This window comes from Rhinolophus ferrumequinum, chromosome X, assembly GCF_004115265.2.
Source record: "Rhinolophus ferrumequinum isolate MPI-CBG mRhiFer1 chromosome X, mRhiFer1_v1.p, whole genome shotgun sequence".
NCBI classification, from domain to species: Eukaryota; Metazoa; Chordata; class Mammalia; order Chiroptera; family Rhinolophidae; genus Rhinolophus; species Rhinolophus ferrumequinum.
The window spans coordinates 109,901,327-109,927,898 of record NC_046284.1 but is presented as its reverse complement, the minus strand read 5'-3'; the positions used below and the strand labels follow the sequence as shown (position 1 = coordinate 109,927,898).

The window sequence follows — 26,572 nt, the reverse complement described above, 5'->3', positions numbered from 1 at the left end:
AAGTACTTTACTGTTTGGCCATTTGTACACGGAAGCTGTGACAGGCTGTGTGCCTCACCATATTGGCTTGGCTCCTACCTTCCAGTACACATGCGCCGGCTTCCCACCTGCCAATCACTGCATTTCTTTTTTAGGGCCTTTTCTTGCAAAGGGCACTTTGCCTGCTGGTGTGGCAGGCAGCCCTGAAGCCATGAGGGAGGGGAGTTGGCACATAAATACCCCAGCCGCCTCGCTGGAGCTGGGCTCACTCTAGGGCATGTGTTCTCTTCAGACTCCCAGAGCTTCCCCTGTGCACTTGAGCTCCGGTTACCCATAGTGGTAACTGCTTCACAACCTCCCTCTTCAGACGCCTCTTCAGAACCCCCAGTTCCCTGCTGGTAATTCCTTCCCTGCCCAAACAAGCTACCTTGACTTGAATCCTTGTCTCAGAGTCTGCTGCTGCTGCTGCTGGGAAAGAAACAAAGACAGCAGCAAAGAAAAAAACTGCTTATTGATGTGTTTAGTACCCTGGACATTGGCCTAAATCATAACTTCTGATTTCAATAGAGGAATCTGGATTATGTGGGTTTTAAATTAAGTCAAAATGATTTCAGTCATGGTTTAAATCATTAGATAATATACTTTACTTTAAACCATTCTTGGTAATTTTTCCCTATTATTTAGCTCTCCATATACACAGCAAATGTGGCCTTCGGTGTAGCCCTCAAACATAGTCATCAAAACTCAGCTTTGAAAGTGCCTGGGGAGAGGGACTCCACAATGCAGTATTCTCTCCTCCAATAGTGCCCGGCCCTGCACTGGATCTAGGCTCATCGCCTATTGATTTGGCTGTGGGTCTAGTTTTGAAAACACATGCAGCATTTTAAGTGATTGTTACTCTTTCTAACAGAGCAGCCAGGATTTAAACGCAGATCAATCTGAATTCTGAGACCAAGCTCTTAACCTCCTACAGGACCTTGGGGCTGGAGGGAGGGCTGCTTGAGCAGCTCTGCTCGCCTGTGGCTGTGTTAATCTCACTGCAGTGAGGAGAGCAAATAAGGGATTAAGAAAGGGCTGGTGCCTGAGTCACCCCAGGGCAGTTCCAGGTCACATGTGCATCAAGACTATGTGACATTTAGATGTCTCAGGTCACCCCAAGCCAGATTAAGTCCTCGCTCGGCCTGGCCACATGCACTTGGAAGCTGTCACGCATCCGCCTTACCCTTCAGAAGAAAATAGATGATGAGTGTTCAATTGTGCATGAAACAGGTTTGCCCTGCTCAGCCAGACCACAGAGAAGCCACAGAATCTTCTTCGGTGACCAGACAGGCTCTAGGAGCAAATGCACTCTCTCTCCTTCTCTCCCTCCCCCTCTCTCGCTCTCTCATTTTCTCAATCTGTCTCTTTCATTCTCTGTCTCTCTCTCCCTCGCTCCCACACACCTTTCTCTTTACTACCTCTTATGCAGCAAGAAAGCTCCAAAGTTTAAAAACAGACATTCTTTGACATGTCTCTGTTTGGGTAAAGTCATGTTGCACCTGGCCTCCCCTCAGATATTCTTCGCAGCTCCCACCTCTCTTGGACCCACCACCTTATGTTTGGGCCTCTGTACAGTTCCAATTAAATCAATAATCAGGCCAAATGCATCAAGCCTCCCAAGGAAAGAGTCACTTGTCCTAAAAATCTGATTCCCAGAGGCACAGCAAGTAACTTCAGCTTATTTACTGGGATCAAATGTTGGCAAATAACCATGATGTCCGAGGCTGAGAGACTGTTATATAACCATCCTTCAGCAGAGACAATGAGGTCACATGTTTGCCTGTCTAATCACTGATCGGGGACATGTTTGATTGCAGATAATGTGCTCGCTGGCCCACAACTTCATTACTGAGTGTCTGAATCAACAAAGCTTCCCGATGTAGGTCTTGCCTAATGGTGCATCTGTTAGAGATCATTGCCTCCGTTTGGCCTCTAAATGAAAGTTCTGGGGGATACAGTGGGCCATTGCCAGCACTGTTCTCGATGACCTCTCATTGAAAAACGTGCCAATTCCCACGGTTTATTTTCTAGCCAGCCATAGGCATTATTGTTTATATCCAGGGCCAAATGGATCGAATGACTCCGGGGTGGCAGATGTTGGTAAAGCCTCTGGTGGAAGCATGCTCTCCAAGGCAATTAATGGCACAGTCATTTTGGTATATCTGCAGCCAGAGTCCAGTTAGCCAGACGGGAAGGTTCCAGAGCAACAGAGAGGAGGTTGTTCCTTTCCCAAGCTGGTAAAGAAAATATGTTGGGAAAAGTCAAGGGAAATAAGCATGCAGTAAGATAGAGCCACATGTTGAGTTTATGGGTTGGAGTTCCAGCAGTCGATCAGGATCTAACTGCAGAGTTTGGAACCCAGTGGGACACTAAGGGACATCTCTCCTGGCTATTTCCTCCTTCTGAATTTCCTACCCCATGTGTGTGGTTTTGCCTGGGTTCCAAATGGAGCTCCCACCCTCCCCCTCCTTGGCCATCATTATCACAACCACAGTGCCTGGCAATGACTTCAAGATTTGGAAAACGATATGTTCAGGGTGTTTTTTTTTTTTTTTTTTTTGGTATATTTTGCTTGTTTAAGTCTTAAGGAGTCTTGGTCTATACACGATTGTTATTATTTAATCACTAGAAACAACTATGCCCATTTTCTTGCCTGCAAAATTAAATAAATGCAACATGCCATTTTAAAGAAATTATAATAAAGTTGGATCTACCCAGATGATTTTTAGGACACTAACCAAGGCCTAATTTACAATACTGTGTAGAAGTATCCACGCTCTGCTGGGCATCCAGCCCCTTAGACACTGAGATGTGTCCTCTGGCTTCTTTAAATGTCCATCACCTCCTACTGAATGTAGGAAAACTGAACTCTGGTTGGGTGAGAAGGGTGAGGATCTCCTGAGCCCAAGAATCTTTTCACATGTGGCCAGAGCCAGAAGACAAAGTATTAATATAAAACAAAGCTAGAAATAAAGCACGAAAGCTTTCCCGTTTGCTTTTTTCCCCCTAAAGCCTGCCATTAGCTGTAAGGCAGTGTGGCTTGTGTGGGCGATTGGATTGAACGTCGGTCTGTTCCAAAATGCTTCTGAACAGAAATTCCTCCAGGGCCCCATCTTGTCTTGTGCGCCATAGATTCGTGAGCAATATTAAGAAACAGGTATAGTTTCCAGAGAAGCCTAGAGCTCTCGTTTTGTATGTCTAGAGACCAGAAGCAACCAGCAACAGCAGGATAAAATCCTGCCCCATCGCTCTACCCAACTCGCTATCAGATTTGAAAATTAGAGTTTATAGAGTGCAGACCTGCTTTTACTTTGCAGCCCCTCTGCGGGCATCTGAAGCCCAAGGGGAAAGTCCCCTTTCCCTCTGGAAAATGCATCTTGAGTGTATCCGCACTGAACCAGAGAACGGCTACTTATAAAAAAGAGCCTTGTTATCAGTGCAGTCACTCCTAGTCAGGGGTGGCACTGAATTATATTGCACAGAAGCCAAACGTTATGGGAGTTACTTTTCTCCTATAATAAACAAGCATAGGGTTGAAGGCTATGAGGCCAAGTGCATCCTGGAATCTGAACTGATTGCTTAATTGAGGCTGTTTTTCTTTCTCTGAAGAATACCTTTAGGTGATGGTGTTGTTAAGGCTGTAATCTTATTTTATAGCTGAATCGCCTCTTTTATAATCCCCTCTTTTATATATATACTGATTATATGTATATTTGACAGTGTGATTTGCCTTCAGTGCAGGAGCTAAGCAGGTTTGGTCATTTGCTTGGAGAAAAAAAAAAGGAACTTGGTGTATAAGCTCCAAGGGTTTTCTTTGCCTAGCAACACACTGGCGGGTCACATTTCCCTTATCGGTGCTCTGAGGATGGCTTGTTGACTGAATACATAATCACATCTGAATGTTATGACGATAAATCCTCTCGTTTGGTAAAGCACAGTCGTTAATGGTCTGTAAGGGAAAGAACTAGCTGTGGGCCACACTGATGCATATATTCAGCATCAGGTTAAAAATCTCAAGGGGCAGCATAGTTAAAATGGCCATATTACCCAAAGCAATATACAGATTTAATGCAATCCCCATCAAAATCCCAATGGCACTTTTTAAAGAAATGGAACAAAAAATCATCAGATTTGTTTGGAACCACAAAAGACCCCGAATAGCCAAAGCAATCTTAAGAAAAAAGAACAATACTGGAGGTATCACACTCCCTGACTTTAGCTTGTACTACAGGGCTACAATAATCAAAACAGCATGGTATTGGCAGAAAAACAGACACACAGACCAATGGAATAGAATTGAGAACCCAGAAATAAAACCACATAAATATGGACAGACAATTTTTGACAAGGAAGCTAAAAACATACAATGGAGGAAAGACAGCCTCTTCAATAAATGGTGCTGGGAGAATTGGATAGCCACGTGCAAAAGAATGAAACTGGACTGCTTTCTGTCACCATGTACCAAAATGAATTCAAAATGGATCAAAGACTCAAGCATAAGACCTGACACAATAAACTGCATAGAAGAAAACATAGGTACTAAACTTATGGACCTTGGGTTCAAAGAGCATTTTATGAATTTGACTCCAAAGGCAATGGAAGTAAAAGCTAAAATAAATGAATGGGACTAAATGAAACTTAAAAGCTTCTGCACAGCAAAAGAAACTATCGACAAAATAAAGAGGCAACCAACTGAATGGGAGAAGATTTTTGCAAACAGCGCCTCCAACAAGGGGCTAATATCCAAAATATACAAGGAACTCATGCAACTCAACAACAAAAAAACAAACAACCCAATTGAAAAATGGGCAGACGACCTGAAGAGACATTTCTCCAAAGAGGACATACAAATGGCAAATAGACATATGAAAAAATGCTCAACATCACTAATCATCAGAGAAATGCAAATGAAAACCACAATGAGATATCACCTCACCCCAGTCAGAATGGCCATCATCAACAAGACAAATAGTAACAAGTGTTGGAGAGGCTGTGGAGAAAAAGGAACCCTCATCCACTGTTGGTGGGAATGCAGACTGGTGCAGCCACTATGGAAGGCAGTGTGGAGGTTCCTCAAAAAATTACAAATAGAATTACTGTATGACCCAGCAATCCCTCTCCTGGGTATCTACCCCAAAAATCTGAAAACATTTATACGTAAAGATAAGTGTGCTCCAATGTTCATTGCAGGTTTGTTTACGGTGGCCAAGACATGGAAACAACCAAAATGTCCTTCGATAGATGAATGGATAAAGAAGTTGTGGTATATATACACAATGGAATACTATTCGGCGGTAAGAAAAGATGATATAGGAACATTTGTAACAACATGGATGGATCTTGAGATTATAATGCTAAGCGAAACAAGTCAGACAGAAAAAGCAGAGAACCATATGATTTCACTAATATGTGATATATAAACCAAAAACAACAAAAGAACAAGACAAACAAATGAGAAACAAGAACTCATAGACACAGACAACAGTTTAGTGGTTACCAGAGGGTAAGGGGGGTGGGGGGTGGGAGATGAGAGTCAGGGGGATCAAATATATGGTGATGGAAGGAGAACTGACTCCGGGTGGTGAACACACAATGGGATTTATTATAGATGATGTAATACAGAATTGTACACCTGAAGTCTGTGTAACTTTACTAACAATTGTCACCCCAATAAATAAAAAAAAAAAATCTCAAGGGGGCATCAATTACCAAGTTAAAGGCAGTTTCTATTTCAAGCTAGGTTGCAAAGCAATGGGATAATGCCACACACTTTCAAAGGAAACTAGTTTTAATTGATCAACCTGTAGTCCTTGAATCCAAATGAGCCTTGTTTTCTTCCCCATGAAACTTTCTGTGTCTTATCTCCAAGGGGGGACCCTAAGTATAGGTCAGATCAAGAATGTAGGGGAGGAGGTTTCACAGGATGGTACATTCCAATTAGTAGTGATCCTTATATGGACCTAATCATAATGGGAGGCCTTTAGTAAATCCTCTAACTGCTCTAATGACAAATGCAGAATGCATATCATCCCCATGCCCTGGGCATAACTTTTAAAATTCTGTGTCATTCACCTCCTCAGGAAGTAGTAACTTTGGAGTTAAAGCTAATTACCTTCCAGTCTGTGCTCTTGAAATATAAAGATCATTTTTTTAAAAAATGAGTGATTGAGAAGATTTTGGAGAAGGTTGCTTATTCCAGATGGCCTCTGCTCCAAAGGGAGAAGCTTTTCAGGTGTCCTACACAGTCCTCAACCCTGTGGGGACTTGTCCTTTCACTTGTGCCTCAAGCACAACATAGGAAAATATACTGGGGAGGGGACGGGGTGGAAGGGAAGTGGAGGTTGTTTGAAGCAAGGTGGTTGGCTGAATGTGCTGTGCTCTTCCCAGCACTTAGCACAGAGAGAAGGCAGTGGGGGCCAAGTGACTATTGTTGCAGTGGGGATCCTCGCCTGTCAGCGGAGTAGCTGATAGTTGGTATGGTTCACAGAACGTGCACTAAGAACTGGCTGTTGTAGCTTACGCTTTACTCAAACCTGTGTTGTTTCTGGTTTTTTTCTCTCTCCTAATGAACCTTCAAATATTTGTTTTTTTTCTCATGGAAAAGTTGCATAATAATTGGTTGTTTGCAAACCTGTGAGAAAAATAAGGCTGTTTCAGCATGATGTGTGGGTTTTTAAAGAGCCATTTAGCATGAAACCTGAACTTTTTAAAATTATACCTTTATTGAGAATAAACTATCTTTCCCTATGTGTGTTGTCCAGTGGATGATAGAATATGGAACTTGCTAAATCCCATATATAGTGAATTTGAGCCTTAACAACAACAACAAAAAATACATATTAAATATAAAACTCTAAAAAAAATCCATTGAATTTGTCTAATGACTCTGGCCTGTATTATGCTATAAATTTGACTTGGGAGATTGCATTAAAATATGAAGACAGTTTTTATTACATTAAACCGGAATTTGATTTTGAAACTGAACGTGGATCATTTATATATAAACAAAAGGAACACCGAGGTAAATTTTCTAACCCTGCCCAATTCCCCTCATTAGGACAGAGTGGAATGGCCCAAGGCAGCACAATGCCCTATTATTTAGAACCTATTCTGACAGACGATCGGGCTGGCATATTTGGTTCTGATTGATATTCCCCGCCCTGTATGCCTATATTAGATTTAGATCACCAGGCTACGCCACAGCCCAGCAGGATGTCTGGGACCCACGACCAGATGGGTGCCCGTTCAGGAAAACCTGAACTCCTCAGGCCCCACTGGATTTGCAGCCAGTCCCATGTGTGCAGTGATTATCTTGCTTTTAGAAACTGATCTCTATGAAACAGAAAAGCTAAAGACTCATTTTTGCTTGGGATGTTGAGACGTACATCTGATTTTTTTAAATGGGAGGCACTAAGGAAAGGATACAAGTCATGGTGTTGGGGTCTCTGCGTACCAGGTAGGTGACACACTTGCCTTTAAAACAGTGTGGTCTTGAGAACCTGGTCCCTTAAACTTCATACTGTGACGTTGCCCAAGCATCTGGGAAGATCAGAAGAGCAGCACGGGTGATTCCTTTTGGTTTATGATCATGTTGGCCATTGATTAAGTTTCAGAGACTCTTCATCTTAGGAGCAGGAAACATGGTTCATCTTTTTTTGGACGACGCAGATCTGCCCCTCTCTTTTGTTCTGATTCCTCAGCTTTATTTTATTGTTCCTTGTAATGAACTCTATCCCATCTGGGCAAAGGGAATTTCTGAGCCTCTATGAAAGTAAAAGGCACTCACTATAAAGGTCCTCCTCAGAGGAGGAATATTAACAATGCCCAGTTCCTCAGGCAATATTTAACTTCATTTGCAATGATCAGTCAGCCATACTTTTACCCATGTTACCCAATAATTCAGAACGAGAAGCCCCCACTTAGGCTACGTGGGGTTTGACTGGCTTTTGTATCATTTCTTTCCATATTGGGGAAGGCATAACTCTCTAAAGATATGAAAATTAATTTAATCTTGATTCATAGTTCACATTTACTTGCATATTTATTTGAACTCATAAAAAGTTTATTGACATAATTTAGAAGGTGAAGAACTAAAATACATTCCAAATATTGACCAAAATAGTGTGGGAAGTAGCTTAGAGAACTTCCCATCAAAATCACTCTTATGCATATTACTATACCCCTCCCGTAAAATCATATCCGTCCTCAAAAATCACACCTTTGAATTGGTGAATTCTTGACCTTATTTGTTCTGCAAGATGCCAAACATGAAGATAAATTAAAGTAAGAAGTGCAGCCAACTAGAAGGAAGAGATATAAATGTACAAACAGGACATTTCTGCTAGAGTCTCAGGCATTCAGAAGGTTCATAATCTTCATACAAATATATAAAATTTTTTAGTGAGCTATTTTCATCTGAATCCGTTCTCTTCCTCTTCAGTTCTTCACATCAGGCCTGCAAAAGAGAAACCAGAGGAAGCATTAGTTTAGTTTTCATGAGATGTTTTTAGGGGCAGCTTGTAAATCAACATGATAGGCACAAGTCAAAATTGCAGGCCTCATCTTCTCTTGGAAACTTCACCTCTCAATTCCATGAATGTAAAATGAACTATGAGTAGAAGGTGTGACCATCAACTTTGGCTCTAGTGATTTAAGTAATTCCAAACTAAATTAGGACAGCTTCCTTCTGAAGGATGAGAGTATGATACTAACGTTACATTTATGACTTGCAAGACCTTCAGTGCCTGTGGTCAATTTGCAGTCATGGCTCCAGTTCTCCACCCCTCCCTATATCCATGCCCGTGGCCATGGCACTTTTCAGTGTCCTGCTATTGTGTGTGGAGTATAATTCCTTATGTGTGAGTTTAGCCACGGGACTTGCTTCGGCCAACAGAATGAGGCTGAAGTGATGGTGTGCCAGGTCTGAGCCTAAGCCCAAGAGACATCACATGTTTTTGTTTACTCTCTTGCACCTCTGCTATTGCCATAAGCAGAGTATGCCCAGGCTCGCCTGCTGATCCCAGGAGAAGGACGAGAAACGTAGAGCAGAGCCACCTAGCTCACATGCCCCAACCAAGCCCCATCTAGGGCAGAGCCCCCAGCTGCCGCAGATGCATGAGTGAGTCCAGCCTAGATCAGCTGAGCTACCAACATATAAGCCAGAGTAAGAAATGATTTTGTTCTAAGCCGTTGGATTTGAGGGTGGTTGGTTACTCAGCAATAGCTAATTGATATGGCGCTATTTCTTTTAAAAGCACTTGCAATGCAGGGATCATTGGACATTATTTACACATTTCTTTTCCATTCTTTCCTCGTGTCATTCCTTGTGTGTTTTACTTACGTGAGCAGGCTGAATATTCTAAGAAATGGAATGCTTGCTTTTTTTTTATTACCAATGGCTGAAGAAAGAAAATTCTATAGACAAGGGTCCCCCCTGCTGTGGCAGACACTGTGGCTTGGCTCTCTCCATATCCATCTACAACCACGTTCTCCCTTGCTCTTCTCTATTATAAAGATTGGTCCCCACAGACTCCACTTCCCAGGCTTTTACAGCTAGGGGCAGCAGGGACCCCGTTCTGGCCACTGAGCTCTAAGGAGAATTCTGCAGCAGAGATCATTTAGAAAGCTTTGCTGTCTTGTGTATTTCTTTGGAGATTACAAAGCCAGTTGTGTCATTTAGCATTTATAGCATTGCTGTGATACAGTCTGCATTATACTCATTATTGAGATGAAATACATAGAGGTTCAAAAAGCAAAGTGAGTAGCTCAAAGTCTCATCGCTGGTAAATAGGAAAGGAATTTGAACCCGAGTGTCCTGTCTCGGGCTCTTTCCACTAACAGGGAAGGTTTGGATGGTTCTGAAACCAGAGGGAAAGGTAGGTAGGTATTAATAATTGCAGAACGGAAAATGTTACCGCCAGCAGTCAGCACAGGCTCTTGTATCTCTAGCATTCACGTTTTTTTATTTTAGAAACTCCATTTTCCGTCCATGCCAGTCACCAAGAGGAAGCTCCTTCCCGCCTCAAATTTCCTGGTGAAATGCACTTTGTTGACCAGCGAGTCCACAGCCTGATCCCAGGCCTGTCTCCGACCGGTCTCCCTCATGCACCTTGCACTGGGTTTCCTGGTCACTTACTGCTTCTGTGACATCACAAGAGCCGTCAGGCCTCTCTCTCTTTGCTTAGAACTTTCCACTCTCCTGCCCCCTCTTCCGTGACTCTCCTCGTAACATGCTGCATTGTAATTATTTGCCCACATGCATCATCTCTCATAGCTGTCCCGTCATAGCTGTCCTGCCACTAGGCTCTGACCTGCTGAAGGGTGTGAATATGTCCTATTCATTTTTACATCACATTGCCTATCACAGCAACCTGACACATAGCAGGGGCCTGAGGACTGGTGAGTTGGACACTGGAGAAGTGAGAACAAGACGAGAACTGGAGTTGGAGTTATAACTAAACCTACATGCTCCAATGTGAGGCAGCAGGAGCGAGCAAGGGGCAACAGATACAGTAAATCAGTGTTGATTTGATCTGCTACATCCCCACGGTGCTGTCAGGTCTGCCCTAGACCCCAGCCATAGCCCCATCACAGCCAGGGTGTACTCAAGCCATTTTACTGCTGTGGTCACTGCTGTTGACATATGGCTAGTCTCTGGCTAAGAGCAAGGCCCATGACAAGCTGCCCTTGAAGCCAAGAAATTCCTTCGGCTTCTCTGAGCAACATGGAAGGGGTGATGATTCATAGCACGTTGTCACTGAAGCATGTTCCGTGAGGTGTGATTTCTGTCCGAGAAATGTCTGGACTGTGAAGCACCATCTGCAACCCAGAAATGGCAGCCATTTCTGTGACAGGCTTGATTGGTGTGGACTTCGACCACCACATATCTGTTCTGTCCCAGGTAGTGAAATTTTCTATACTGAGAAATTTAGGATTCACGATTTACAATGACTCTTCCGTGTTTAAAAGCCCTAAGATGCCCCTCTGAAGTGGTTCAGCTTGTGGACCCCTCTGACTTTGAGACAGTTTTGGAAATATAGACAAACCTTTATCCAGTTTGGCTGGACCATCGTGGCACCGAGATGGCCATATTATTCAGAAAAGCAAAGGCATGGAATTCTTTATGCCGCACTGGTCTGGGGTAACAGTGCCCTTCCCCTTAGCTTGCCATGCTTGCCAGCCAAGGAAAGCCTGGGAACCTGGCTGAAGAGGGGGACTCTGGGAAAGTGCCATCAGCTTGTGCTCCGTGTGGGGGTGGAGGAACAGCTGATGGCGATGTTGCCAGTTTTGGATATCTACTATGAGTTGGGCATGCTACCTTTGACTTTACTGTTACGTCATTTAATCTACAAAGTGAACCCAATTCTTCCTTGTAGAAGGAGCCAGGCAGGAGGCAGCAGAGGGAATAGAGGCGTCATTGCGGTTGTCCTTCTGCAGACCACCATGCACCGCCCCCATCTCCCTCTCCGGTCCCAGCAGAATCCCGGATGGCCCAGCAGCCTTGGACACAGGACACTGCTGATGGATAAGGTCACACATGGTTCTTCCAGGAGTGCAAAGCCCCCAGAGGACTAGTGTCTCTGTCCTTGGCCTTGTGGGGCTCAGTGTGTACTCAGAATGGTTGTAGATTACAAGAACCCAGGAATCCAGAGACCTGGGGTCAGTGCTCGAATTTAGAAACGGGAACAATGGGAAGGGATCCAGAGCTAAAATTGCCCAGGCTGGAAAGCACACTTGTTTGTCAGGTTGTTGGAATGCAAGTGTGTTGGGCGGTATCCCAGGCCACACTGCTCTGCTGCCTAGACACCAGCTGTCAGCTATTCTCCTGTGTCCTGTTCTCCTGTAGGGGACATTTGTGAGAATGTTGTGGAATGCGAGGCACCCTGCTGAAAAGTCACTTTCCAACTACCCCACATATCCTTTGTACCCAAACCAAAAAGACACAGAAGGCCCACTTCTAGTGTACGTTTGGGAAAGGCTCACCTTGGCTGGCGCAGGGTGATACACCAGATATCTCCCTGGTGTCATCCTAAGTCCAGGCTGAGGAACATGTGATGTTTACGCCTTGCCATGACCCATTTATAGCTGTGTTACTCATAGTTGCCATGGCCCTACATACATCATTTAGGAAATGGACTCCACTCAACACTTGTCTGCATTTGGTCTTTTAACCAGACACTTAGGGGTGGTGCAATGATTACTTCCTCCTACGTGGTGCTAAATCATAGAGCCATAAACACAGTGACACTCAAAAGTAGTGGAGAGAAAGGTCGTGCCTTCCTCATGTGCTGTCCGGTTCCATATACAACAGCTGACCATGCACCGAGAGCAAACTGGCTGAAGCTTTGGAGTTTCTTACAGGGCATTTGTGGAGACCTAGTTTGTGAAGCATAATCACACACATTGTCCCAATCATCATAACCACACAAAGAGGAAGGCAGTGCAACCTACAGCTAAGGCTCCCGTGGAACCTCACCCAGCACAGTCAGGGACAGGCAGTGCACAGCCTCGAACTGCACCCAGGCAGCTCCAAACTCAGGACTCCTCCCTTTATCCCAAACAGCCACTTATAAAGTGAAAGAATCAAAACCCTAAGTAAAAACTTGAAAAACGTTTTTTCTTAAGCTATAAAACATCCACCAAAATTGGCTTTTGTGCCTCATGAAGCCTTTGGTGGCGAAAGTGAAAATTGAAATGTTTGAACCAATAGTTAGTAAAAGCAAGGAGAGTGAGAAAGTCACAAATAACAGGACTTTTTTTTCCTTTTTTTTTTTTAATCCTGCACCTGAAATCGAGATTCAAGTAGTGTTGTGTGCTGGATGTGGAGAATTTAAATGACCTTAAGGCAAAGGCAAATTGCATGTCCAGGTCAAATTTCATTAAAATAGATTCAAAAGGATATTTTTCATTCTTTTTTATTAAATTTATTGGGGAGATATTGGTTAGTAAAATTATGTAGGTTTCAAGGGTACAATTCTGTATCACATCATCTATAAATCCCATTGTGTGTTCACCACCCAGAGTCCGTTCTCCTCCATCACCATATATTTGATCCCCCTTATCCTCATCTCCCACCCCCCTCCCCTCTTAACCCTCTGGTAACCACTAAACTGTTGTCTGTGTCTGTGAGGTTTTTTTCTTTATTTGCTTGCCTTGTTCCTTTGTTGCTTTCAGTTTTATATCCCACATAGGAGGGAAATCATGGTTCTCTGCTTTTTCTGTCTGACTTATTTTACTTAACATGATAATCTCAAGATCCGTCCATGTTGTCTCAAATGGCAGTATTTTATCTTATGGCAGAACAGTATTCCACTGTGTATATATACCATGTCTTCTTTATCCAATCATCTATCAAAGGGCACCGTGAATAATGCTGCTGCAATGAACATAGGGGTACATATATCTTTACGGATGAATGTTTTCAGATTTTTGGGGTAGATACCCAAGAGAGACATTGCTGGGTCATATGTTAGCTCTACGAGCATTCTCAATTTTTTGAGGACCCTCCATACTGTTTTCCATAGTGGCTGTGCCAATTTACATTCATGTCAGCAGTGTGTGAGGGTTCCCTTTTCTCCACATCCTTACCATGCTGTTTCTTCTCTTCTTGATAATAACCATTCTAACAGGTGTGAGGTGGTATCTCATGGTGGTTCTGCTTTGCATTTCCCTAATAGCTAGTGAAGTTCAGCACTTTTTCATGTATCTGTTGGCCATGTTTTTCTTCTTGGGAGAAGTACCTATTTAGGTCCTCTGCCCATCAAAAGGATTCTTTTAATTCAATTGCATTGAGAATTTGTTGTATTGGATATCAAGCCAGAGCCAGGGGCCAGCGTGAATCAAATTTGGGGAGATCTTGGTGGAGAAAGGGGCATAATCTAAGACCACTGGCAACTCCTGGTTTTGTGGTCCATTTCTCTGCCGCCATCAGAACACAGACCTCCCTGTTTCTAAAGGCACCTTTACCCACTGGGAAACACTGACCCACGACTTCCTAGCAAAGCAGAGCTCAGTACCACCCAGAGGGAGACAAAGTGAGCAACAGTCGAGGAGACTGCTCAGCAACCAAGAGGTTCTCAGAGTTTCTGAAGATAGTGAAACCCTTCTGTGTTGTTTAGGCCTGAGTATTTGAGGCCTAGAAACAATGGTGCTTACATTAGAAATATCCAGCATCCTCTTAGAACTGTCTAGCAACAGTCTATGGCAGTCAGGGGTTCTGGAACATCCAAATGGAAAACTAATTTCTTCACATAAAGTTAATAGAACCTATTAAACAAATGTAGGCCTCCTCGTCTCTAGTAAGGCATCCTGGAAAGCACATTGTCATGGTGATCACCTTAGAGCTGATTGAATTTTCTCAGTTGTTTATTTTTATAGTAACAATGATGGTAGTGAGTGGTCCAAAGACTCAGAATACAAATAAAAACCTGACCTTTGATATACCTTTGATTAGGCAAAGGTGTCACTATAAAACCTTATAGTCTTCTAAAATAGTAAAACTACTTTCAAAGATGAAAGGGACTACACTTTTAGTATTGCTCCTCATTTTAGAAATTAGGAAATTAAAATCCAGAGGGTTCAGTCACTTGTCCAAGGTCACACAGTGAAGTTAATGACGGGTCCAGGATTTAAAGCCTGTCTGGAGCTCTTTCCCCTACGCTAAACTCTTTTTCCCAAACTCGTATAAAATGGGCATAAGTAACCTATACATATTGACGGTACATTAGAGGAACCTTGCTTCAACAACTGATATGTGGAAATAATCGACAGTATAGCAGTAATTTGACTTAACAAACATTCTTGTACTAATGAACACCAAAATTTAATTTTAAAAAATGTCATGCCTTCTCAGAAATTAGCAGGGTTTCTTTTTAATATTTTTATAGAATAAAATGCATAAATCTTAAATGAACAGCTTGATGAATTTTTTATATATGTGTATCCCCACGTATAGCTTTTTTTTTCACATAGCCCTTAAATACTACCATATACGCCAGCATATCCTCAAGGTTTTGTTTTTTTGAGAAAAACTAGTTCCAAGAGACGATAAAACCAATTTCGCTTTTGAAAGAAAAGGAAAGGAGGGGAGGGGAGAGGGAGAAGAAACTTTCGATGGTCAGAAAAATTGAGAAGTACTGTGTTAAGCAAAGATAAATCATTTTCTTAGTTTTAGGGCTCCTCAGAGCTTTAAATATACAAATGTATATTGTGTATGTTGGGTGTGGGGATGATACCATGTAGAATTTTCAAAATTTACTCCATCATTGAACAATTTTTCTAGTTTTCTACTGTTTATATTCTTTTTTCATTTATCATTCATTGTATCACAAATAGCATCTGTAGTATTTCACCAGGTAGATAACACCAGAGTTTACTTAATCATGATCCTTTTCTTGAACACTTAGGTTCTTAATCAGTTTTGCTATCATAAATGAACAAAACTTTTTCTACATGAACATTTTCTTTAGGATGGCTTCCACCAAGGCCAACTGGTTTGAGGGGTATATAAGTCCACAATATCTGGGACTTTCTCCATTTGCTAAGCCCCACGCCCTCATCATCCAGGCCAGCATAACACACCGGCTATACAGTAGACACACAATACCCGTTGAGAGAATGAGAAAGTGTCTGTTTCGTGATAATTTCCCCACTCATCTCTGTAAATTTTAGAAGAGGAAAATTAATAACTCTGTTTCGTTGAGCACCCATTTGATTACTAGTGAGGCTGTACATTTTCTCATGCTTCTCTACTAATTATACATCCAGTTTTGAGAATTGTGTGTTCATTTCCTTGATCTGTTTATCTATTAAGGTGTTAGTATTTTGCTTCCCAATTTGCATAGGCTCTTTACATAATTGTACATTTCATGCAAAACAATTTTCTAGATAGAGTTTTCTATTTAATGCTTTCAGGTGTAGAATTTTTTTTTTTTAATTAGCAAGGTTTTGCAGGATGATTTTGATGGCTTACTTCTTTGAAAACCTATCTGGGCAAGCTTAATCAATGACTTCATTTTTCCCCCCTAATCATTCCTGCCATTATTTTAAAAGTAAGGTATAGCCAAATCCTTTTTGAAGCCATCATCAAAGGACTTTAATTTTATCATCTTAAAAGTGATAAGAGGTCAAAAAGAATTTTCATGGAAAAGAAAGCTTCGCTTTGGACATGTGGGGGTCTTGTTTATAGGGTGTAGTAAATCACTCCCAAAGTTGTGGGGTGGGTTTGGTTTTCTTTAACCACTTAGAACAGTAAGTCAAACTTGGCTGGACATTAGAGTCACCTGGGGAGTTTTTAAAACTCCCAAAGCCCAAGCTGGCCCAGACCAATGACACCAGAGTCTCTGGAGCTGGATCAGTATTTTTTTAAAGCTCCCCAGGCCTCTGATGTGCAGCCAAGGTTGAGAATCACTGGCCTAGAAGCAACGCTTGTCAGACGTAAATGTCCACAAAAGCATCAGGGGATCTTGTTACACTGCAGATCCTGACTCAGGAGGTCTGGGTGGGGCCTGAGGTTGTGCATTTCTAGCAACCCTCCAAAAGGATGCTGTTGCTGTTGGCCCACGGGCCACACTTGGAGAACCAAGGCTCTAGAGCAGTGGTTCTCAATGGGGGGGCAGTTCTCAATGGGGGTCAGTAGGAGTATACTGCCCCCTGGTGGACACGGCAGTATGTGGCGACATTTTTCTGTTACTACAACGTGGAGTAGGGGATGCCACTGGCACCTGGTGAGTGGAGGCCAGGGATGCTCTAAGTATCCTACAGTGGTACCCATGATAGCCCCACCCCAAAGAATTATCTGGCCCAAAATGTCAATAGTGCTGAGGTTGAGAAATGCTTCTGTGAAAGAAAATGATCCCAAACCTGATCCGGGACAACTGTGTGCTCTGGTGTGATGAGTGGCCCCTTCTGGGAAGCATTTCTGATAACATATATGAATGATTTTCTGATCAACTTTAATAAGATTAAGAGTCCCTTCTGGGAAATTAGATTTACCTGCTTCACTAAATTAGCCATGTCACAAAGTTTAACGACCACTTGCATCTGGTCTAACAGTGTTATCTAACCACATTTTTTACTATTCCAAGTTTTTGAACTGCTCTTTGAAGCCTCTTTAAGCAACTTTGAAATAAAGCTTTGACATGTACTTATGATCAATTCATAAGAGAAATTGCTTTAACGCCCTTAGCCTTGCCAGCTTCCAAACCGCTTCCCAGGTGGGACTCTATCTACATTCAACTAGTGTATGCTGAGTGCCTGCTGTGGAGACATCTTAGTACAGACTCTGCCTTCAGATCCCAGCTCTCCTGCTTCCTAACTGTGTCACCTGGGGCAAGTGTTCTTCTGAAGTACAGGAAAATAATAGTATCGAGCTCATACGATTGTTGTGAGGATGCTATATTAAAGTATTAGCAGTCCCGCATGTAAATTTTCAATAAATGTGCATTGACTGCTACTATTATTCTGAGACAAAGACCTCCAAGAAGCTTATAAGTCAGTACATCCTTCCTCTCCCTCTGCCTTCCAAGCGAGATTCAGTCCTTGTCATCTTGGCCTCAAGCTCTGTGATGCTGATGGTTGGCAGAGCTCCAAATGGATGGCGAGCAGAAATGAAAGGTGTGAGTTAAATTAGAGGGGGGAAGAGGGGCTGGAGCAATGAGTGAATAACTGGATTTGGGGGAAAGAATGAAGAAAGATTTGGGGTAAGAAGTGTCTAGGATGAAGGAATCTTGGGCTGATAATGCATCAAGAGATTTTTAAGTAGTTTCACTCACTGTATGTAAATCTCTCTTAGGTGAAGATTTGTGTTCCTTTTTGAGGCCACTTTTGGTGATCAATTTATGTTTGGCAATCGATTTATGTTTCTTTTGGATGAGGCTCTGTGCTTAAGTGATCTTAAAGATGGAAAGCAGATGCCTGGTATTATTTCGGTTACAGTATATGTCAGAAAGTGTCTTAGGCACTGGGGATACACTAGTGGACACGTTATCACCCTTCGGGGAACTGAAAGTCTAGAAGGAAAGGCAGACAGTAACATAAGTGACAGCAATCCACTCCTCCGTGGTGATGAGTCCTGCTGTGATGGGACAAACAGGAAGCTCTGGATACTTTATCCAGTTTAAGAGTGTATGGAAAGGCTTTTCAGGAATCGTATTAAAACTAAGACCTGAATTATGGGTAGGAGTTAGCCAGCTAATGAGTAGGGGAAGAAAGAGAGATTGGTAAAGAATATTCTGAGCATATGTAAAGGCCTAGAGTCAGCATGACACCACCATGAACTGGGAGAATTTCACTAGGGTGTTGTAGCGAGGAATGCCCTGGGTGGGCAGAAATGCAATGTGGGAAAAAACTAGTGAGTCTGAGCCAGGTAATGCAGCCCCTGAGGGTAATGGGGAGCCACTGAAGGGTGCTCAGCAGGGCAGTGACATTATCACTTTTGTGGTTTTTTTTTTTTTTTTTGAAAGGTCTGTTGACTGCAGGGCTCTGGCAACCAGAAACAAGAGAGAAAAGGCTTTGAGGAGTGAGGTGCACAGGTCACTTTGACAGCTGTGGGCCATGAATGCTCCAGTTATTCAGTGAGGTCACCTGTGTGATAGCAACAAGAATGGTGGATGAATGGAGTTTACAAACCTTTCAAGATGAAGAGAGGAATGAAACATATCAAAACTCATAGCACTTGACCAAGGGCCCTTGCCTGAGGATTGAGAAAGGGGGCCCTTCACCATTAGCAAAGGTCCAGGGGCTCCCCACCAAAGCATTTCAGCTCCAGATCTCAGACTTCCATCAAGGGCTTAGGCAAATTCCCACGGGCCACACAAGCATTACTTGGAGAACTAGATACGAGACAAATTGCTAGTGACCACAGACTGCTAGGTGGACAGTGGGGCTCATACTGCTCTCACCTGACGAATTGGCGGTATTTTGTGGGCTAGGAAGAATGTGAGCTTAAATAAAGCAGAAATGGACAGTCTCTCCGATCCCATGGCTTAATTTATTGAACAGGGGAAGTAAACCTTGGGAGGGAGACAGATCGTTCCTAACGATTTAGCCATTAACAAAGCCCTGCTATAAATGGAACTCAGGAGAGAAGGTGGCTTGTCAGAGGGCAAAGGAGTGGGCCCCATTAGACAAACTAGGTCAGACAGGGAGAAAGTCATAATGTCTCCTGACTAGTCACGTTGATCAGAGATGACAGGCCTTGTTGTTTTCTAACCGATTGAAAAAGGATGAGAATATACAAGAGGTTTCTTTCTTGTTGTTGCCTCTCTTAGAAGATGGATGTTTCAAAGAAGATCCTGAAAAGAAAAGAACTGATCATATTTATCACAGTTTTGAGTTTTGTGCTTAAAAATCTGTGTGTGTGTGTTTGTGGGTGTGTTTTCAGAAACATAAGTTTTTACAGAAAACAACAACAAGCTTCACTTCTCCTGAGGAGTGCCTGTAGCCAGATCACTGTTTTTATCTGGGATTAATGAAACAGCAAGCCCTGAGGAGGGTGGCCCTTCCATTGGTTTGATTTGGGGTGAGACTCTGGTTTTTTCTGGTTTCTTGTTTTCTTTTTTCTCATAGTGGTTCTCTTTTTCACCCTCAGAACAAGGCGAGGAGAAGGAACAGTGTGTAAAAGCTAAAATGTATCCCTCAGACACTGGATTTGCCTTCGCTAAGAGGCTGTGCTTTCTTTTCTCTCTTTTTGGAACACCTCCTCCCTAACGACTCAAAGAAGTGAAGAAAACCTTTCCCCAGTGTTCCGAATATGCACTTGGCTTATAGGTTGCCTGGTTTATAAAGGCTTCCTGTGTTTAAAACACCATGGAAACTGGCTTCACATTTGCAAATAATCTCCCCAAAGATAAACATTTGGTGTTTTAAATAAACACAAGAAATTGTGGGTGGCAGGATGAGTGGGATTGAAAGAAAAGCAAATACTGAAATGTTAAGGTTCTGTGATTTTGGGCAAAGCTCCCTTCTCTGGACCTCAGTTTGCACATCGGTTAAAAAAGAGAGCTGGACTGCTGTTGTAGGCATCCTCCCAGATGGGCCCCAGTAAGTCTTGCCTCCTGGTATTCATACCCTTGTGTAGTCCCCTTCAATACTGAGTAGAGCTGACTTGTGTAATCAAAAGCATATTACAGAAATGGTGGAGTGTAACTTCCAGAGCTAGGTCATAAGAGCTATTGCAGCTTCCGCTTTGCTCTCTCTTTGATCACTAGCCCTGGAAGAATCCAGCTGCCATGTTGTGGGGACGTTGAAGAAGCCCAATGGCAAGGTCCGTATGGGAAGGCACCAAAGTCTTCTGCCAACAGTCAGAACCAACTAGCCAGCAGCATGAGTGCACCATCTTGAAAGTGAATCTTCCAGTCTTAGTCAGGACTTTAGATAACTGCAGTCCCAGCTGATATCTTGACTACAACCTCATGAAAGACCCAGGCCAGAACCATCAAGCTCAGCCACTTCTGAATCCCTGACCCACAGAAACTCCGAAATAATATTCATTATTGTTTTAAGCTTCTAGATTTGGGGTAATTTGTTACACAACAATATGTAACTAATACAGTTGCCTTAAGCCAAGTCCAGCTCTTATAATTTATGTGTCAATGAATAGGTGTTACTGGTCAAAATCATAAAAAGCTGGCATTTCCTTTATGCCCAAAACCAGATCCTAGCTTCAGATTATAACCATATTGCTTTGGGCATTTCTGAAATGGTGAGTAGCCAGACTCGAGACCTGGCATCCTGAGAACTCATGGATTCAACTCTGTGTGATCAGGCCAACATAGCTGGCTGACCCATCAATTAGTCCTTAGCACAGCACACTGAAATATAACCCACTTATATTACATTTACACCGGAGACTGAACTTGTTAAAAGAAACTCCAATAGAATGGGGGTGTACTTGGACTCTCCATTTAATGAGTCACTCCAAAGGGTGCAACTGGGATTATTTGGAGGGAACAGCAACACTGGCAGCTTTTACAGTGAGGTGAATAGGGATAGGGGTTAAAAGTTGCTGAGTTCGTTGTTAAACCCAAGTAACTCTCCAGGGTGAGGAACATATCTGGAAAGCAGGGAGTATAGAGAGGAACTACGGGGCTGTGTCTTGGTTAAACGAAATGACACTGATGGTCCCCTGACCTATGAGAATATGAGTCTACATGTTGCTGGCTAGACACACATCACAACACTGACAAGGCACAGCACGCTCACTAGTGCGGACCCGAGTATCCTCAGTCCAGTACGGCTATTGTTCTGGACTCAAATGGCAGTCTCAGTAACTTAGCATCTCTTCCCCATGTTCTATCCCAAACAGAGGCTGTGGCTCGCCACTGGATCACGCTCTGAATAAGTGTACATCTGTGCTGCATGGCTTTCCAAGAATACTTGGCTCTTGTCCACATTTAGAGACTTTCATTCCAGCAACCTGGACATTCAACCAAAGAAATACTTTTCCAAGCAAGAAAGGTTTCAGTATGGTTTGTCCAGGGAGGATCTGAGAAACATCCTCTAACTCAGTCCTTCTGACCCCAGCTGCACATTAGACTCAGCGGGGGCTCTTGTGAAACATAGCACTCCCTCACAGAATTACTTGGTCAGAGGTGGCACGCAGGCCAGTTCAGAGGATCCTGGTGTGCAGTCCATTCTGAGGACCAAGGGTCTAACTGTATCCAACAATTTGCTGCTGCCTGATTTCAGGAGGAAACTAGAATAAAAATAAGTCATTCTCACCCAAAGCTAGACCACTCAGTCATTCAGAAACTGGCTTCTGTTCTTATGTCATAATATTTGAGAGAAGTTATACAGTTGCCTATCAATCAGCCAAGTAGCTGTGTGATCCTGGTCCTGTCTTGTATTGGACTTGAAAAGTGTTCAAATTTAGAACCTCTTTTGTGTCTTGCTTCTACTACCTGGCCGTCCATAACAGTATACTCGAATGAAGATGATCAACCCGAGGTTTTTGGTCTCTGCATATATTTGAAATCTGGCAAAGCCTTCCTTAGAAGTATTTCTATAGACATTAGAAAAATGATTCCTCTTCTTTCTTTCCACTGCATGTGAATCTAGAATTACCTCAAAATAAAAAGTTTAACTAAAAATAAAACCAGGTGGTAAGCTGCATTTGGCCTGTGGGCCCCAGTTTGCCAACTCTTGGGCTGTAGCCGTGTCACAACTTAATAAACAGTCACAGAAATATTGTGTCAATGAGGTTAAGTAACTGGTAGGTAGGTTGATGTTACTGGCAGAATTCCTCATCTATTATATTAAGATTGTCCTCATAATTTACACAACACATTTCACCCCCATGAAGCTTTCCCTACCTGCCACATGGAGAGTCAGCTCAGGGGAATGGTTAAGAGGCAGACAGCCTGGATTTGAATCCTGGGTGCCCCACTGTCTAGTTATGCCACCTTGGGGGAAGTCACATAACTTCTCTGTGCCTCAGTTATCTCACCTGTAAAATGGAGCTCTTAAGTATACTAATTCATTTAAGAATCACAAGGTAAAGTGATTGGGACAGTGCCTGGCCCTTGGAAGCACCATTATAAGCATTAATGATTGTTGCTTCACTGATGCTTCAGATATCTGAATTTCAGCAAGGAAATTTGACCAAGTTGCTCGCTATACCTTTGGATACTAGCTATAAAACTGTGGACCGGGTGATGGAATAGTTAGGGGATTTTGAATGTCCAGACCTAAACAATCTAGATTGATGGTTCTAGGTCAGTGGTTCTCAAAGTGTGGCCTCCAAACAGCAGCTGCAGCCCCTGGGAACTTGTCAGAAATGCGCATTCGAGGAGTGCCTACTGAATCCAGACCTACTGAATCAGAAACTCTGGACAAGGGGCCCAGAAATCTAAGTTTCAGGAAGCCCTCCAGATGAAGCTGGTGAACAAGAAAGTTTGAGAACCACTGCTCTAGGCCAATCTAAAGAGTTTCCACTGCTGCACCCCACAGGATGCTGTCCTTGGTGCTTCCTTGTCCCCCCACTCCCCTCAAAATCTCGGTTAAAGAGAGAGACAAGCTTCTCAAATTGGCGGATCAGACATGCAAAGCCAGGCTGGAGGAATGGGCCACACTGTCGGATGCTGGAATGTGGACCTGAAATGATCTCGTACGGTCGGAAGTGCCAGCCAAACTTCACAAAGTTGTTTTGATGTTTAATAGAGATAGCTTTATTTTTTACCTAACTCAAGTTTCTACCTCAAGTTTCTTGGCACTTGCATTTGTACATGTTCAGTGGTTGTCGGTGGTGATGCAGGTGTTCAGGCACTGCGTTTCTAAGTAGCATCGTGGCCAAGACTGCAAGATCGCAGCAGATTGACCCCAAGTACAGGAGCAAGGCCCTGCCTAACACCTCTTGGCATGTCATCATTTGATCACCTAATGGGAGCCGGTGCCACCCAGGAGGGAAGACTGAATCTGGAGTCAGTTATGAAGCGATGGCATTGAAATGGGGAGGAGGTTCAAGGGTCATTGCAATGCAGTTGCATTTGCTCCCTGTGCTGGTCTCCAGGCATTATCAGCTGTTTTGTCTTAGCTGGGCCACCAGCTCTTCTTCCTATGCACTGCGAGTCCCTGCCCTCCCAGGGGCTCTGAGACCAGCTCAGTTGGTGGGTAGCCGGCTCCTGGCAGTGGAAGCAGGACTATGATTGGCCCGTAATTGGATTGCATGTGGCTCAGGATGACTCCCAGGCTCCCTCCCCGACTACAGATAACCAGCAGTAAACTTCATATATGATTCTGCAGGGAGTCTGGGACGCCATTTCTTGGCTGTTGGTGACAATGGAGAGCTTTCCAGAAGAACTGATTGACCTTTAGGGTGATGATTTGGGGACTTCTTAAGTAAAGTTTTCTCCAGGCCCATTTGCTTGCTTCGTGGGTTTTCTGAAATTAAGACATTTCAACCTGATTTTCAAATCCGTGCGTGTGTGTGTGTGTGTGTGCGTGTACATGTGTATAAAGGACACAATATGATTTTTTTTAAAATTAGGCGTGAGAAAACAGTAAATAGAGATGAAAATTGCGATAGTACATTTCCTTTGACATGTAGCTACAGACAGAAGTGGGTAGATTATTCCTAACTCTTTCTGTGTCAGTGAGGAAAGTCCTTCTGAGTACAAGCAGAGCCACTATGTGTTCAGTTCGGGCCCATGATACAGGCTGTAACTAACTCCGCCTTGGCACCACTGCAGGCTGCATTAGATTTTTTTTCTGATTAGAAGATATCACACTCATTTTCTACAAATGGACTTAACTAGGCTTAATTAATAATTAGTCTTAAAAATGAACTTTCTCTGGAGGAAGAGGATGATACATCTCACAATCTTCCACCCTGTGTGAAGTTTGAAGTCATGTAAGAGTGAACTACTAATTCAACTCCTGCCCTACCTATCTCGGAGAACTGTTGTGAGCCTCGAAAGAGAGAATGAACACAGTACTTTGGAATTCTGAAAATCAAGTGCAAGGGCTTATTAATATTATTGCTATTATTAGCTTCTAGTTAAAAGATGTGATTTAGTTTTTGCCACAAAACTACAAATAAGCCTTTGTTTCCTCGTGGCCTAGCTCACGATGTCCCCTTAAATGGCCATTTCACAAAGCCTCCAAGCCACCGTGTTCTTTGGTACCTGTACGAGTTTATTACTGATTACCTACCTGTTTCACTCTTATTGAAAAGTAGACATTACTTATCAAATTAACATCAGAAGGAAGAAGAAAGCACTTCTGGAGAGTAATAATAGGTGGAAATTGGATATAAATGGGGCATGAAACAGGACAGGATGTCATAGAGAAGACACCCAGAGCACTGCTGCATGTTTAGATTGACATGCATCTTGTTTTAGTTTCTGGACCATACTCCAATAGTACATAGTCTGTGCACAAATGATTACTAAAAAGATGACATGCCTCTTTTTGGCCATCAGGCCCATTCAAAATGCTCAGAAAAATGGTGTCTGAAATGCCTTGTTTCACTTTTCCTTGATAGGAAGAGAATAGCAGCTCCAAGGATTTCTTAAACCAATTTTCTTTGGAAACAGTAGCTGGTGGTTTGAAAAATGGGACTACAGTGCCTCCCCCAGGACAAAGAAGATACTTGAAGGTTAGACATCATCTCAGGAGCTGGCTCAAGCTCAAGGCATTCAAAGTAGGTGGTAACTGAGAAAGACCAAGAGATCCTCCCAGATGCTTACAAGTGCTTCAGTGAACTCATATTAGTCACAGGTAATTAGTGCGTTTTCATTTTCAGGGAGTTTTTTTCATATTCCCTGAGGAAATATGCTGAGCTACTCTTTACAGACTATTTCCTTTAAAAAGCAACCAACCAACCCCTGCCCTTGGAAGAAAGAGGCAGAGGGCAGAGGGCATCAGCAAGTTGTGGGGACAACAAAGGGACTGAACACTTTCTAGATACCAGTTCATGCCAGGTGTCCCATCTGAGTCAACTCACTGTCTTCATGGTTCCCTTTCAGGATTGCTATTATCGTTCCTATTTATATATGTGGCTCAGACTGGTCAGGAACTTGTCCAAGGACACAGAATTACTACGTGACATAGCTAGAAGTGGAGCGCAGGTTTGTCCCACGGTATCCAGCACGTCCAGTGTCCAGTGCCCAGTGTCGTAAATTAAGTTCCTTCCGATGGTAGCATGTTATCATTAGTAATAATAATAACCACCACTGTGCTGAGGACTTTATACACACTGTGTAATTCGCTGTTTCTCAGCCTCAGCACTATCAACATTTCTTATGGGCCCTGTGCTGTGCATTGTGGGATGTTTAGCAGCGTCCCTGGCTTCTACCCACTAAATGCCAATAGTACCCACCCTGAGGTGTGACAACCAGAAATGTCTCCAAACATTGCTAAATGTCCCTTAGGGAAGGGAGCAAAATTGCCCCCATGAGGTAGATATTGTTCTCATTTTTCAGAAAAAGAAACAGCGATCATGCTGAATCACAGACCAAGGGAATAGCAAAGCCAGGACATAAACCTATGCCTGAATCACCTCAAAAGTGTATGGTCTTCAACCTTCTTTCAGTAGGATATCTGTTTTCCAGCATCCCGTCTAGAATCTTCGTCACCTATATTCAAAGGCTGTATCTTGTTCCTTAATTCCTGCTGCAGCCATATGTGCTAAAGTCCCCTCTCATATCCTCACTCAGTTAGACTGTGAATTCCTTGAGGGGGTTGTCTTGTATTGCCTCCCTCTAATGTCGTAGGGCCTGGCACATAGTGAGTGCACAGATGTTTGCTTACTACGTAAATGAATGAATTCCTTCCAGTACTTTAATCCTTCCCATTCAAATTTAGTTCATGCTGTGAACTTGCGTTGTAAAGAAAAAGATTAAATCAGCCAAGGTAAATTCCAAGCAGCCCGTGTACAAAATGATTAGGAAATGAAAATTAAGTTGAGGCTGAATAAATGGATGTTTGAACACTCAGAATTTAATAAACCAGTTTGGTAAGTTTTCAGCAATTAATTGTTGCCTCTGGAACTAAAGAGCAGCCATGACTCCTATTATTTGTATCCAAAATTGGGAGTCAGAGAAGATCTAGGCAGTAA

At 42.9% G+C, this 26,572-nt stretch overlaps 1 protein-coding gene across 3 annotated transcripts in view; it reads right to left on the bottom strand.

Annotated features, from left to right (window-relative positions):
• Nucleotides 1-8,038: 8,038 nt before the first annotated feature.
• The window catches only part of SMPX (small muscle protein X-linked), a 50,630-nt gene continuing 32,096 nt past the window's right edge, over nucleotides 8,039-26,572 (bottom strand). For 2 of the 3 annotated variants that reach the window (XR_004424297.1, XM_033119045.1), the window contains one exon: nucleotides 8,039-8,473. The gene's annotated coding sequence lies outside the window, so the exon portion shown is untranslated. The remainder of the gene's footprint in view (nucleotides 8,474-26,572) is intronic. The other variant, XM_033118937.1, reaches the window with a different exon arrangement.